Genomic DNA, 12,424 nt, shown 5'->3' on the forward strand with positions numbered 1-12,424 from the left:
TAAAATACCCAAACTTATGTGTGACTTTAAGAAAACCAAACTTAAGTGGATTGTTTTTGTTTTTGTTTTTGTTTTTTGAGACAGTCTCACTCTGTCACCTAGGCTGGGATGCAGTAGTGTGATCTCAGCTCACTGCAATCTCTGCCTCCTAGGTTCAAGTGATTCTCGTGCCTCAGCTTCCTGAGTAGCTGGGATTACAGCTGCCTGCCACCATGCCCGGCCAGTTTTTGTATTTTTAGTAGAGATGGGGTCTCACCATGTTGCCCAGGCTGGTCTCAAACTCCTGGCCTCAAGTGATCTGCCTGCCTTGGCCTCCCAAAGTGCTGGGGTTACAAGTGTGAGCCACCATGCCTGGCCCAAACTTAAGTTTTAAATGAAATTCTGTATACATTTGCTAAGGAATTATTAACAGCTATGCCAAAATGAGATGTGTGAAGGTGTTTTTAGACATCTTTGCTCAAAATATGGGCTATGACATGTCTTCTTAATCTTTCTTAGCAGAGCTCAATTTTTCCTTAAAAACACACACAACATAGTTATTGATGTGAAACCCTCTGTGAGCCTTGCCACCTCGCACGCCGACCCTCTCTATGGCAACAAGTAGAACAAGGAGGAAATGTAATTATAAATGTAAAACCTCAGCTCATGCTGGTAATCCAGAAATATTAGCGGGGTTGGTGGCACAAAAGGCTTGCTACAGGTGGCCTTGGTATTCTGGGAGAAGGCATTTCTACACAGTTTCATTCTTTCTGGGAAGTTCTGGGGAGAGTTTCTGCCAGAGACCAGGACCTTCATGGGAACACATTTTCTTTTCTAGTGGATGAAGCCATTTGCCTGAGCAGCAGGGATCAATCATATTTATAGTGATAGTACCAGTGGGCAGAGCAGGGACATGGCTGCCCACTCCCTGTGTGCCCTTGGCCAAGATACCCATGTTTTCTGTGCACCAGTTTCCTCACCTGTAAAATGAGAATGTTAATGTAACCTCCTTCTTAGGGTTGTTGTTGTAATCCATTGAGTTGCTATAATGAAGTACTGTAGGCTGGTGCCTTATAAACCACAGACATTCATTTCTCACAGTTCTGGAGCTTGAAAAGTCCAAGATCAACCTTCCAGTAGATTCTGTGTCTGGTGAGGACCCACTTTTTGATAGATGTCCATCTTCTTCTCTCTCTATCCTCACATGGTAGATAGAGTGAGGCAGCTCTCTGGATTCTCTCTCTCTCCTTTTTTTTTTTTTTTTTTTTAGATGGATTCTTGCTCTCTCACCAGGCTGGAGTGCAGTGGTGTGATCTTGGCTCACTGCAACCTCCACTTCCTGGGTTCAAGTGATTCTCCTGCCTCAGTCTCCCGAGTAGCTGGGATTACAGGTGCATGCCACCCCACCCAGCTAACTTTTGTATTTTCAATAGAGACGGGGGTCTCACCATGTTGGCCAGGCTGGTCTTGAACTCCTGACTTCAAGTGATCTGCCCGCCTCGGCCTCCCAAAGTGCTGGGATTACAGACATGAGCCACTGCACCCTGCCAAATCCTGTTTTGCTCATATCTATTTTCCTTGAGCTGTAGCAAACACATTTTGGGGAGGACTGAGCTCCAAGATGTGTGATGGAGATGTCTATTTACCCAAGTTTTATCTTCAAAACTTGGATGTCTATTTACCCAAGTTTTATCTTCCAAACTTCAGGTTTGGAAAATTACTTGACAGATTTTATAGACTCAGGACTAGCCACAGAGGACAGCCAGTGGCTATGTCATTCTATGACTTTTACAGCTTCAAAAGTGCAGCAGCCATGGACACAGAGGGCCAGGGCCAGGATTTCCTAATAACTTTGCCATTGCCCAATACATTAGTGCTTTTATGTACTTCGTGCATTACTGCTAGTCCCCATGAATAATATACAGTACTATAATTGCTTATTCGTACATAGTACATTCATATATAAGAGTACATTACAAACCTAGTCTATATAACATAAGCACATATTAACAATCCCTTAATTAACTATCGCACATCTACTGTTGTCAAATACACAATAAAACCTAACCCATACGAATAGTGACCCGTACTAGAAATCCTTAATATTACGTAGTACATACATTCGTTCATCAGACATAGCACATCTCAGTCAAGAAATCTCTCGCCAACATGGATATCCCCTATCAAATTTTGGCCTCTGAATCTACCAATCTCTGAGAAATCATCCCCGCTCAGGAGTACTACCCTCCTCGCTCCAGGCCTATAACACTTGGGGGTGACTATTCTGAAACTATACCTGGCATCTTGTTCTTACTTCAGAGCCATAACATTAAGTTCGCCCACATGTTACCCTTAAATTAAGACATCTCGATGGACTAGTGGCTACCACCCTATTAACCAACCTTGGCAACAGAGTGAGACTCTGTCTCAAAATAACAACAACAAAAAAAGAAAAAAAGAAAAACTAGACTTGCAGGAAGGAGCTATTCTCCTCTCCCTACATTCCTGCACTGGTCCACAATGTAATGGCTCTCTCAAATGCTAGCATATATAAGAATCATCTGCAATGCTAGTTAAAATGCAGATTTCTGGACTTGCCCCAGACCTGCTGTGTCAGAATATGAAGGCGAGGTGTGCCGGGTGGTTCTGTTGTTCACAGGGCACACCTCTTGTTAAGGGGCATGGCCTTAGGGGAAGCGGTTTCCATCAGCTTGTCCACCCTCCCTGCAAATTCCAGGGGAAGAGGTGCTCACAGAGGCTGAGGCTCTTGCTGACTTCAGCTTTGCTAGTGAGTGGACTTCCTTTGCTTTGGAATTGGGATGCAGACTCTCCCTCACCCCACATTGGCTGCCTCCCAGGTCAGTAGGAAGGGCTTTGAGCTCTATCTATCTCTCAGCACATGTGAGGCAGAGCCCCAGAACACCTTCTAGAAGCCAGCTAGGCCATGCTCTCTGCTGCTGTCCATTGTGCCAGCCATTGATGCAACCATTAGGAATGCATTCTGCTGCAAGTAACAGAATGTTAGACTAATAGTGGCTTAAGTAATAAAGCGAATTTAAGAATTTTTATAACTAGATGAAGGTAGGCCAGTCCAGGATTGGCCAACGGTTCCAGGTGGCAGAGAGCCGGCAGTGGGGTGCCTCAGATGCTTTTGACATTTTCCTCTTGGACATAAAGTAGCTGCTGAAGCCCCAGGCATCATGTCTTCCCATTGCTGCGTCCTAATGTAGGAAACAAGGAGGCAGCCTGGCAAATGAGAGAAGGTGCTCTCATGTGACCCTCTCCTCTTATCAGGGCAGAAAACATCCTTTCTCAGGGTCCCCTGGCCAATTTCCCATGATGTTTCATTGGCCAATGACATATGTTCTTCCTTAACTTCAAGGAAAGCTGAGAAAGTCCAAATCTGGCCTTTGGGCCTTTACAGTGTATAAGGGAGAGGGGGGCTGGTGATTGCTGTTGGGCAGTCAAGCACAAGCAGGTCTGCCCTAACCAGTTAGCAATCCAACATACAGAAGAACTATTTGGAGTCTCAGGATGCTGCTGGTTTCCAGCAAGGTCCTGCCTCTCAAAAGAACCAAATCCCAGTGGCTCTGACAGATGAGTGTCAGCTTCATCTTTAAAACCTTCAGATCAGAAGCACGCTTTGTTGCTTTCTTTTTTTTTTTTCTTTTTATTATTATGATTATTATTATTATTATTATACTTTAGGCTCTATGGTACATGTGCGCAACGTGCAGGTAAGTTACATATGTATACATGTGCCATGCTGGTGCGCTGCACCCACCAACTCGTCATCTAGCATTAGGTATATCTCCCAATGCTATCCCTTCCCCCTCCCCCCACCCCACAACAGTCCCCGAAGTGTGATGTTCCCCTTCCTGTGTCCATGTGTTCTCATTGTTCAATTCCCACCTATGAGTGAGAATATGCGGTGTTTGGTTTTTTGTTCTTGCGATAGTTTACTGAGAATGATGATTTCCAATTTCATCCATGTCCCTACAAAGGACATGAACTCATCATTTTTTATGGCTGCATAGTATTCCGTGGTGTATATGTGCCACATTTTCTTAATCCAGTCTATCATTGTTGGACATTTGGGTTGGTTCCAAGTCTTTGCTATTGTGAATAATGCTGCAATAAACATACGTGTGCATGTGTCTTTATAGCAGCATGATGTATAGTCCTTTGGGTATATACCCAGTAATGGGATGGCTGGGTCAAATGGAATTTCTAGTTCTAGATCCCTGAGGAATCGCCACACTGACTTCCACAAGGGTTGAACTAGTTTACAGTCCCACCAACAGTGTAAAAGTGTTCCTATTTCTCCACATCCTCTCCAGCACCTGTTGTTTCCTGACTTTTTAATGATTGCCATTCTAACTGGTGTGAGATGGTATCTCATTGTGGTTTTGATTTGCATTTCTCTGATGGCCAGTGATGGTGAGCATTTTTTCATGTGTTTTTTGGCTGCATAAATGTCTTCTTTTGAGAAGTGTCTGTTCATGTCCTTCGCCCACTTTTTGATGGGGTTGTTTGTTTTTTTCTTGTAAATTTGTTGGAGTTCATTGTAGATTCTGGATATTAGCCCTTTGTCAGATGAGCAGGTTGCGAAAATTTTCTCCCATTTTGTAGGTTGCCTGTTCACTCTGATGGTAGTTTCCTTTGCTGTGCAGAAGCTCTTTAGTTTAATTAGATCCCATTTGTCAATTTTGGCTTTTGTTGCCATTGCTTTTGGTGTTTTAGACATGAAGTCCTTGCCCATGCCTATGTCCTGAATGGTAATGCCTAGGTTTTCTTCTAGGGTTTTTATGGTTTTAGGTCTAACATTTAAGTCTTTAATCCATCTTGAATTGATTTTTGTATAAGGTGTAAGGAAGGGATCCAGTTTCAGCTTTCTACATATGGCTAGCCAGTTTTCCCAGCACCATTTATTAAATAGGGAATCCTTTCCCCATTTCTTGTTTTTCTCAGGTTTGTCAAAGATCAGATAGTTGTAGATATGTGGCATTATTTCTGAGGGCTCTGTTCTGTTCCATTGATCTATATCTCTGTTTTGGTACCAGTACCATGCTGTTTTGGTTACTGTAGCCTTGTAGTATAGTTTGAAGTCAGGTAGCGTGATGCCTCCAGCTTTGTTCTTTTGGCTTAGGATTGACTTGGCGATGCAGGCTCTTTTTTGGTTCCATATGAACTTTAAAGTAGTTTTTTCCAATTCTGTGAAGAAAGTCATTGGTAACTTGATGGGGATGGCATTGAATCTGTAAATTACCTTGGGAAGGATGGCCATTTTCATGATATTGATTCTTCCTACCCATGAGCATGGAATGTTCTTCCATTTGTTTGTATCCTCTTTTATTTCCTTGAGCAGTGGTTTGTAGTTCTCCTTGAAGAGGTCCTTCACATCCCTTGTAAGTTGGATTCCTAGGTATTTTATTCTCTTTGAAGCAATTGTGAATGGGAGTTCACTCATGATTTGGCTCTCTGTTTGTCTGTTATTGATGTATAAGAATGCTTGTGATTTTTGCACATTGATTTTGTATCCTGAGACTTTGCTGAAGTTGCTTATCAGCTTAAGGAGATTTTGGGCTGAGACATTGGGGTTTTCTAGATATACTATCATGTCATCTGCAAACAGGGACAATTTGACTTCCTCTTTTCCTAATTGAATACCCTTGATTTCCTTCTCTTGCCTAATTGCCCTGGCCAGAACTTCCAACACTATGTTGAATAGAAGTGGTGAGAGAGGGCATCCCTGTCTTGTGCCAGTTTTCAAAGGGAATGCTTCCAGTTTTTGCCCATTCAGTATGATATTGGCTGTGGGTTTGTCATAAATAGCTCTTATTATTTTGAGATATGTCCCATCAATACCTAATTTATTGAGAGTTTTTAACATGAAGGGTTGTTGAATTTTGTCAAAGGCCTTTTCTGCATCTATTGAGATAATCATGTGGTTTTTGTCTTTGGTTCTGTTTATATGCTGGATTACGTTTATTGATTTGCGTATATTGAACCAGCCTTGCATCCCAGGGATGAAGCCCACTTGATCATGGTGGATAAGCTTTTTGATGTGCTGCTGGATTCTGTTTGCCAGTATTTTATTGAGGATTTTTGCATCAATGTTCATCAAGGATATTGGTCTAAAATTCTCTTTTTTTGTTGTGTCTCTGCCAGGCTTTGGTATCAGGATGATGCTGGCCTCATAAAATGAGTTAGGGAGGATTCCCTCTTTTTCTATTGATTGGAATAGTTTCAGAAGGAATGGTACCAGCTCCTCCTTGTACCTCTGGTAGAATTCGGCTGTGAACCCATCTGGTCCTGGACTTTTTTTGGTTGGTAAGCTATTGATTATTGCCACAATTTCCGCTCCTGTTATTGGTCTATTCAGAGATTCAACTTCTTCCTGGTTTAGTCTTGGGAGGGTGTATGTGTTGAGGAATTTATCCATTTCTTCTAGATTTTCTAGTTTATTTGCGTAGAGGTGTTTGTAATATTCTCTGATGGTAGTTTGTATTTCTGTGGGATCGGTGGTGATATCCCCTTTATCATTTTTTATTGCATCTATTTGATTCTTCTCTCTTTTTTTCTTTATTTTTCTCTTTTTTTCTTGCTAGCGGTCTATCAATTTTGTTGATCCTTTCAAAAAACCAGCTCCTGGATTCATTGATTTTTTGAAGGGTTTTTTGTGTCTCTATTTCCTTCAGTTCTGCTCTGATTTTAGTTATTTCTTGCCTTCTGCTAGCTTTTGAATGTGTTTGCTCTTGCTTTTCTAGTTCTTTTAATTGTGATGTTAGGGTGTCAATTTTGGATCTTTCCTGCTTTCTCTTGTGGGCATTTAGTGCTATAAATTTCCCTCTACACACTGCTTTGAATGCATCCCAGAGATTCTGGTATGTTGTGTCTTGGTTCTCATTGGTTTCAAAGAACATCTTTATTTCTGCCTTCATTTCGTTATGTACCCAGTAGTCATTCAGGAGCAGGTTGTTCAGTTTCCATGTAGTTGAGCGGTTTTGAGTGAGATTCTTAATCCTGAGTTCTAGCTTGATTGCACTGTGATCTGAGAGATAGTTTGTTATAATTTCTGTTCTTTTACATTTATTGAGGAGAGCTTTACTTCCAAGTATATGGTCAATTTTGGAATAGGTGTGGTGTGGTGCTGAAAAAAATGTATATTCTGTTGATCTGGGGTGGAGAGTTCTGTAGATGTCTATTAGGTCCACTTGGTGCAGACCTGAGTTCAATTCCTGGGTATCCTTGTTGATTTTCTGTCTCGTTGATCTGTCTAATGTTGACAGTGGGGTGTTAAAGTCTCCCATTATTAATGTGTGGGAGTCTAAGTCTCTTTGTAGGTCACTCAGGACTTGCTTTATGAATCTGGGTGCTCCTGTATTGGGTGCATATATATTTAGGATAGTTAGCTCTTCTTGTTGAATTAATCCCTTTACCATTATGTAATGGCCTTCTTTGTCTCTTTTGATCTTTGTTGGTTTAAAGTCTGTTTTATCAGAGACTAGGATTGCAACCCCTGCCTTTTTTTGTTTTCCATTTGCTTGGTAGATCTTCCTCCATCCTTTTATTCTGAGCCTATGTGTGTCTCTGCACGTGAGATGGGTTTCCTGAATACAGCACACTGATGGGTCTTGAGTCTTTATCCAATTTGCCAGTCTGTGTCTTTTAATTGGAGCATTTAGTCCATTTACATTTAAAGTTAATATTGTTATGTGTGAATCTGATCCTGTCATTATGATGTTAGTTGGTTATTTTGCTCGTTAGGTGATGCAGTCTCTTCCTAGTCTCGATGGTCTTTACATTTCGGTATGATTTTGCAGTGGCTGGTACCGGTTGTGCCTTTCCATGTTTAGCGCTTCCTTCAGGAGCTCTTTTAGGGCAGGCCTGGTGGTGACAAAATCTCTCAGCATTTGCTTGTCTGTAAAGTATTTTATTTCTCCTTCACTTATGAAGCTTAGTTTGGCAGGATATGAAATTCTGGGTTGAAAATTCTTTTCTTTAAGAATGTTGAATATTGGCCCCCACTCTCTTCTGGCTTGTAGGGTTTCTGCCGAGAGATCCGCTGTTAGTCTGATGGGCTTCCCTTTGATGGTAACGCGACCTTTCTCTCTGGCTGCCCTTAACATTTTTTCCTTCATTTTAACTTTGGTGAATCTGACAATTATGTGTCTTGGAGTTGCTCTTCTCGAGGAGTATCTTTGTGGCGTTCTCTGTATTTCCTGAATCTGAATGTTGGCCTGCCTTGCTAGATTGGGGAAGTTCTCCTGGATAATATCCTGCAGAGTGTTTTCCAACTTGTTTCCATTCTCCCCGTCACTTTCAGGTACACCAATCAGACGTAGATTTGGTCTTTTCACATAGTCCCACATTTCTTGAAGGCTTTGCTCGTTTCTTTTTATTCTTTTTTCTCTAAACTTCCCTTCTCGCTTCATTTCATTCATTTCATCTTCCAGGGCTGATACCCTTTCTTCCATTTGATCGCATCGGCTCCTGAGGCTTCTGCATTCTTCACGTAGTTCTCGAGCCTTGGTTTTCAGCTCCATCAGCTCCTTTAAGCACTTCTCTGTATTGGTTATTCTAGTTATACATTCTTCTAAATTTTTTTGAAAGTTTTCAACTTCTTTGCCTTTGGTTTGAATATCCTCCCGTAGCTCGGAGTAATTTGATCGTCTGAAGCCTTCTTCTCTCAGCTCGTCAAAGTCATTCTCCGTCCAGCTTTGTTCCATTGCTGGTGAGGAACTGCGTTCCTTTGGAGGAGGAGAGGTACTCTGCTTTTTAGAGTTTCCAGTTTTTCTGCTCTGTTTTTTCCCCATCTTTGTGGTTTTATCTACTTTTGGTCTTTGATGATGGTGATGCACAGATGGGTTTTTGGTGTGGATGTCCTTTCTGTTAGTTTTCCTTCTAACAGACAGGACCCTCAGCTGCAGGTCTGTTGGAGTACCTGGCTGGCCGTGTGAGGTGTCAGTCTGCCCCTGCTGGGGGGTGCCTCCCAGTTAGGCTGCTCGGGGGTCAGGGGTCAGGGACCCACTTGAGGAGGCAGTCAGCCCGTTCTCAGATCTCCAGCTGCGTGCTGGGAGAACCACTGCTCTCCTCAAAGCTGTCAGACAGGGACATTTAAGTCTGCAGAGGTTACTGCTGTCTTTTTGTTTGTCTGTGCCCTGCCCCCAGAGGTGGAGCCTACAGAGGCAGGCAGGCCTCCTCGAGCTGTGGTGGGCTCCACCCAGTTCAAGCTTCCAGGCTGCTTTGTTTACCTAAGCGAGCCTGGGTAATGGCGGGCGCCCCTCCCCCAGCCTCGCTGCCGACTTGCTGTTTGATCTCAGACTGCTGTGCTAGCAATCAGCGAGACTCCGTGGGCGTAGGACCCTCTGAGCCAGGTGCAGGCTATACTCTCCTGGGGCACCATTTCCTAAGCCCGTCGGAAAAGCACAGTATTCGGGTGGGAGTGACCCGATTTTCCAGGTGCTGTCTGTCACCCCTGGAAAGGGAACTCCCTGACCCCTTGCGCTTCCCGAGTGAGGCAATGCCTCGCCCCTGCTTCGGCTGGCGCACGGTGCACTCACCCACTGACCTGCGCCCACTGTCTGGCACTCCCTAGTGAGATGAACATGGTACCTCAGATGGAAATGCAGAAATCACCCGTCTTCTGCGTCGCTCGCCTCTTGCTTTCTAAACCGATTCTAAAACCACCAGAAAGTTATTCTTTCAGCTGAATATAATCAACCCTACATTTTAAGTTCATATTCTATTCTGTCCTCAAAGAAAGTATAGTATCCAGAAAGCATCCCTTATTCCCCAAACCTTTCACAGGCCTAAACATAGCTATTCAATCGGTTCTGGATCCTCCCTCTTCCAGCCAACAAACCCAGGTCCTCCATCCTTCCCATGTGGGTCAACTTTTCCAGGCTTTAAATTTCCCAGGACAGTGGTTTACATCCTCTCTTGACACTTGAAAAAATATTAATTGAATTGCCTCTCTGTAGTTTCCATCAGGAGTATTTTCAATTTCCTCCCAGCCCTGACACAGAGGCCCAGCAACAGAAAAAGCACATTAATAAGATTGTGTGCTTTGTGAGATCTTGGAGGGCTTCTTAATCCAATTACAGCCCTCGGAGGGGATTAGGAACAGAGACCCACGTGTCACCAGCTCCAGGTGGTCTGGCCCTGGGCATCATACAGCTGGGGTTAGTAGATCCCACCTTAGGCAAATGGAAATAAACATTAGCGTGGCCCTGCTCCCTTCCTAAAGCCAGCCTTGCATTGTGTGGCTCCCTCCCTCGCTGCTCCCCTCCCTCTGTGGCAACCTCCATGGCATAGTTCCTCTGAAGCCAGCGTTCCGTTCAGGGAGTGTCAGCCTGGGAACATAGGAGAAACACTGGGGCTGGGGAAATGACTCTTGCAGCTCTTGCTTCCCTACTCTTCTTCCTCACCATCTTAACAGCTTCTTGTTATTGATATCAACGCCAGGCCTAGCTCCATGGGAAATATTCAACATTCATCCTGTCCGCTGATCTTTACAACAATCCTCTGTACTAGGATTTTATTGTAGAGACAGCTGAGACTTCAGGGGAGGCAGTGACTTGCTGGTGGTCCCAGAGTTATGATGCATCAGGACCAGGACTTGAGTGCCACCCATCTTTCTATTTAATAAAAAAATAGGGAATTTAAAAGGCAGAAATATCCAAGAATGTTAGATTTTTGCATAATCAAAATAATATATAATTGTGTTGCAAAAGACTAGTGCTAGAGAGAAGCACAAGAATTACAGTCATTCATTCATTCATTGATTCATTCATGCAATGATATTTATTTAGAGCCCACTATGGTCCTGACATTGTGCTAGGTGCTGTGTATTCACTGGTGAAAGAAATAGTCTCTGTCTACAGCCTCCCAGGCAGCTTATAGTTACAAGAGCAAGAACTTTTGCTGCAAATAATGATATCCCCAGGAAAGAAGGAGAGAAGGAGGGAGGGAGGGAATTGTCTCCTTGGGAAAAAACAACCAGCGGTCCCCAGCCAAGGAAAAGGAGCTGAGTGGCACAAATTGGTTATTTCCAAGCATCTTGACTGTCTCACTTGTCAGCAGTTGGCTGGATTCCCCAGAAACCCCACTATCCTCCTGCTTGTGCATAGGTCTCTGGCTGTGGAGAATCAGATGTCAGACCAAACTAGGCCAAGATTGTGATTAGTGCTGGTATGGGGTGGAAATGGCCCTTGGGAGACTGGGGTGCTCTGCATCTCACTTCTGTTCAGAGGGCCCACCCTCAGCATCATCATGGCCCAGCAAGCCAAAGGCTCTGTCCCCTCCAGGATCCTAATTGAGATGAATAGCTGTATTTTCCAAGCATGGCAGCTCCCTGGCCCTGGTTTGAAGTTTACTTTACCGAAGTTGCACATTCTGGCATCACTTGGGATGGACAGAGATCCATTATTAGGATCCATAGAAAGAAGGATAGAACGGTAAATTACTGCTGTGTTACAGAGATTGAACCGAAACATCACTGTGCAGCCACTCAGCACTAAGAGCTTTGCATCTGTTAACTCTTAAAATCCTGTTACTAACCCTGCTGGGAGTTGTTCTAGGCGAAAAGAGGAAGTCCAGTTACAACTAGGAAGCATCTCCAGTGTGTGTATGTGGGCACACACTCTCCCATATGTGGAGTGCTTAGCACTGAATACATGTCAGCTGTAATTATTATGAAAGTGACTTTATTTGCCTAAAGACACTCTGACCCAACCTGCCAGATTCCATTCCCACCTCGGTGCCAGCTCTTTCCCCAGCATCAACGGTCCTCATCTCTGCTTTCATTTTCCCATGTCCACTGCAACTCTTGTTGCTTACTTTTAGTTGAGTGTAAATCAAATCTCTTCACTCATTTAGTCTTGTCCTTCTTGCAAGAATACCCATTACGGCATGGGTCTGATGGGTGAGCTGTTTGTTCCAGTAAGCATTAGGAAAATAACTTGATAGAAGCAGTATGCCCTCATCTTACCTAAATGTCTCCCCATTCACCCCTGACAGAACCCCACTCTGGGAAATGCTGCGCCCACCACATCATGTGCTCTCGTGGTTGGGAAAGAGAGTGACAGACACTCAATTGACAGCACCATTGTATTACTAATGTTTATCATGGAGTTTCTTTGACATCCTCTGGTTTAGTCCACACAGTGGCTGGGGGAGGTGGGTACTTTCAGCCCCCTTTGCAAAATCACCTAGAGTGGTCCTCATCAAGGCTGCCCATTGACACTGGGATAGGACAATCCACCGTTGTGTAGGACTGTCCTGGGCATGGCCTTAAGTCTAGTATTGCTGTCCCCCGCCCGGCAAATGGCTGTAGAGCCTTCGAGTCAATTGAAAATGCTCCCATACATTTTCACATGCCCTCAGATGGGCAGGGCCCAGCGGCTTAACTCCATGTGGCTCAGACTTTCAAATCCTTTTC

At 43.8% G+C, this 12,424-nt stretch overlaps 1 protein-coding gene across 1 annotated transcript in view; it reads left to right on the plus strand.

Annotated features, from left to right (window-relative positions):
* CDH13 (cadherin 13) overlaps window positions 1-12,424 on the plus strand; it is a 1,176,109-nt gene that overhangs the window by 1,041,082 nt on the left and 122,603 nt on the right. The window lies entirely within an intron of this gene.

Source organism: Pongo pygmaeus, chromosome 18 (assembly GCF_028885625.2).
Source record: "Pongo pygmaeus isolate AG05252 chromosome 18, NHGRI_mPonPyg2-v2.0_pri, whole genome shotgun sequence".
Lineage (NCBI taxonomy): Eukaryota > Metazoa > Chordata > Mammalia > Primates > Hominidae > Pongo > Pongo pygmaeus.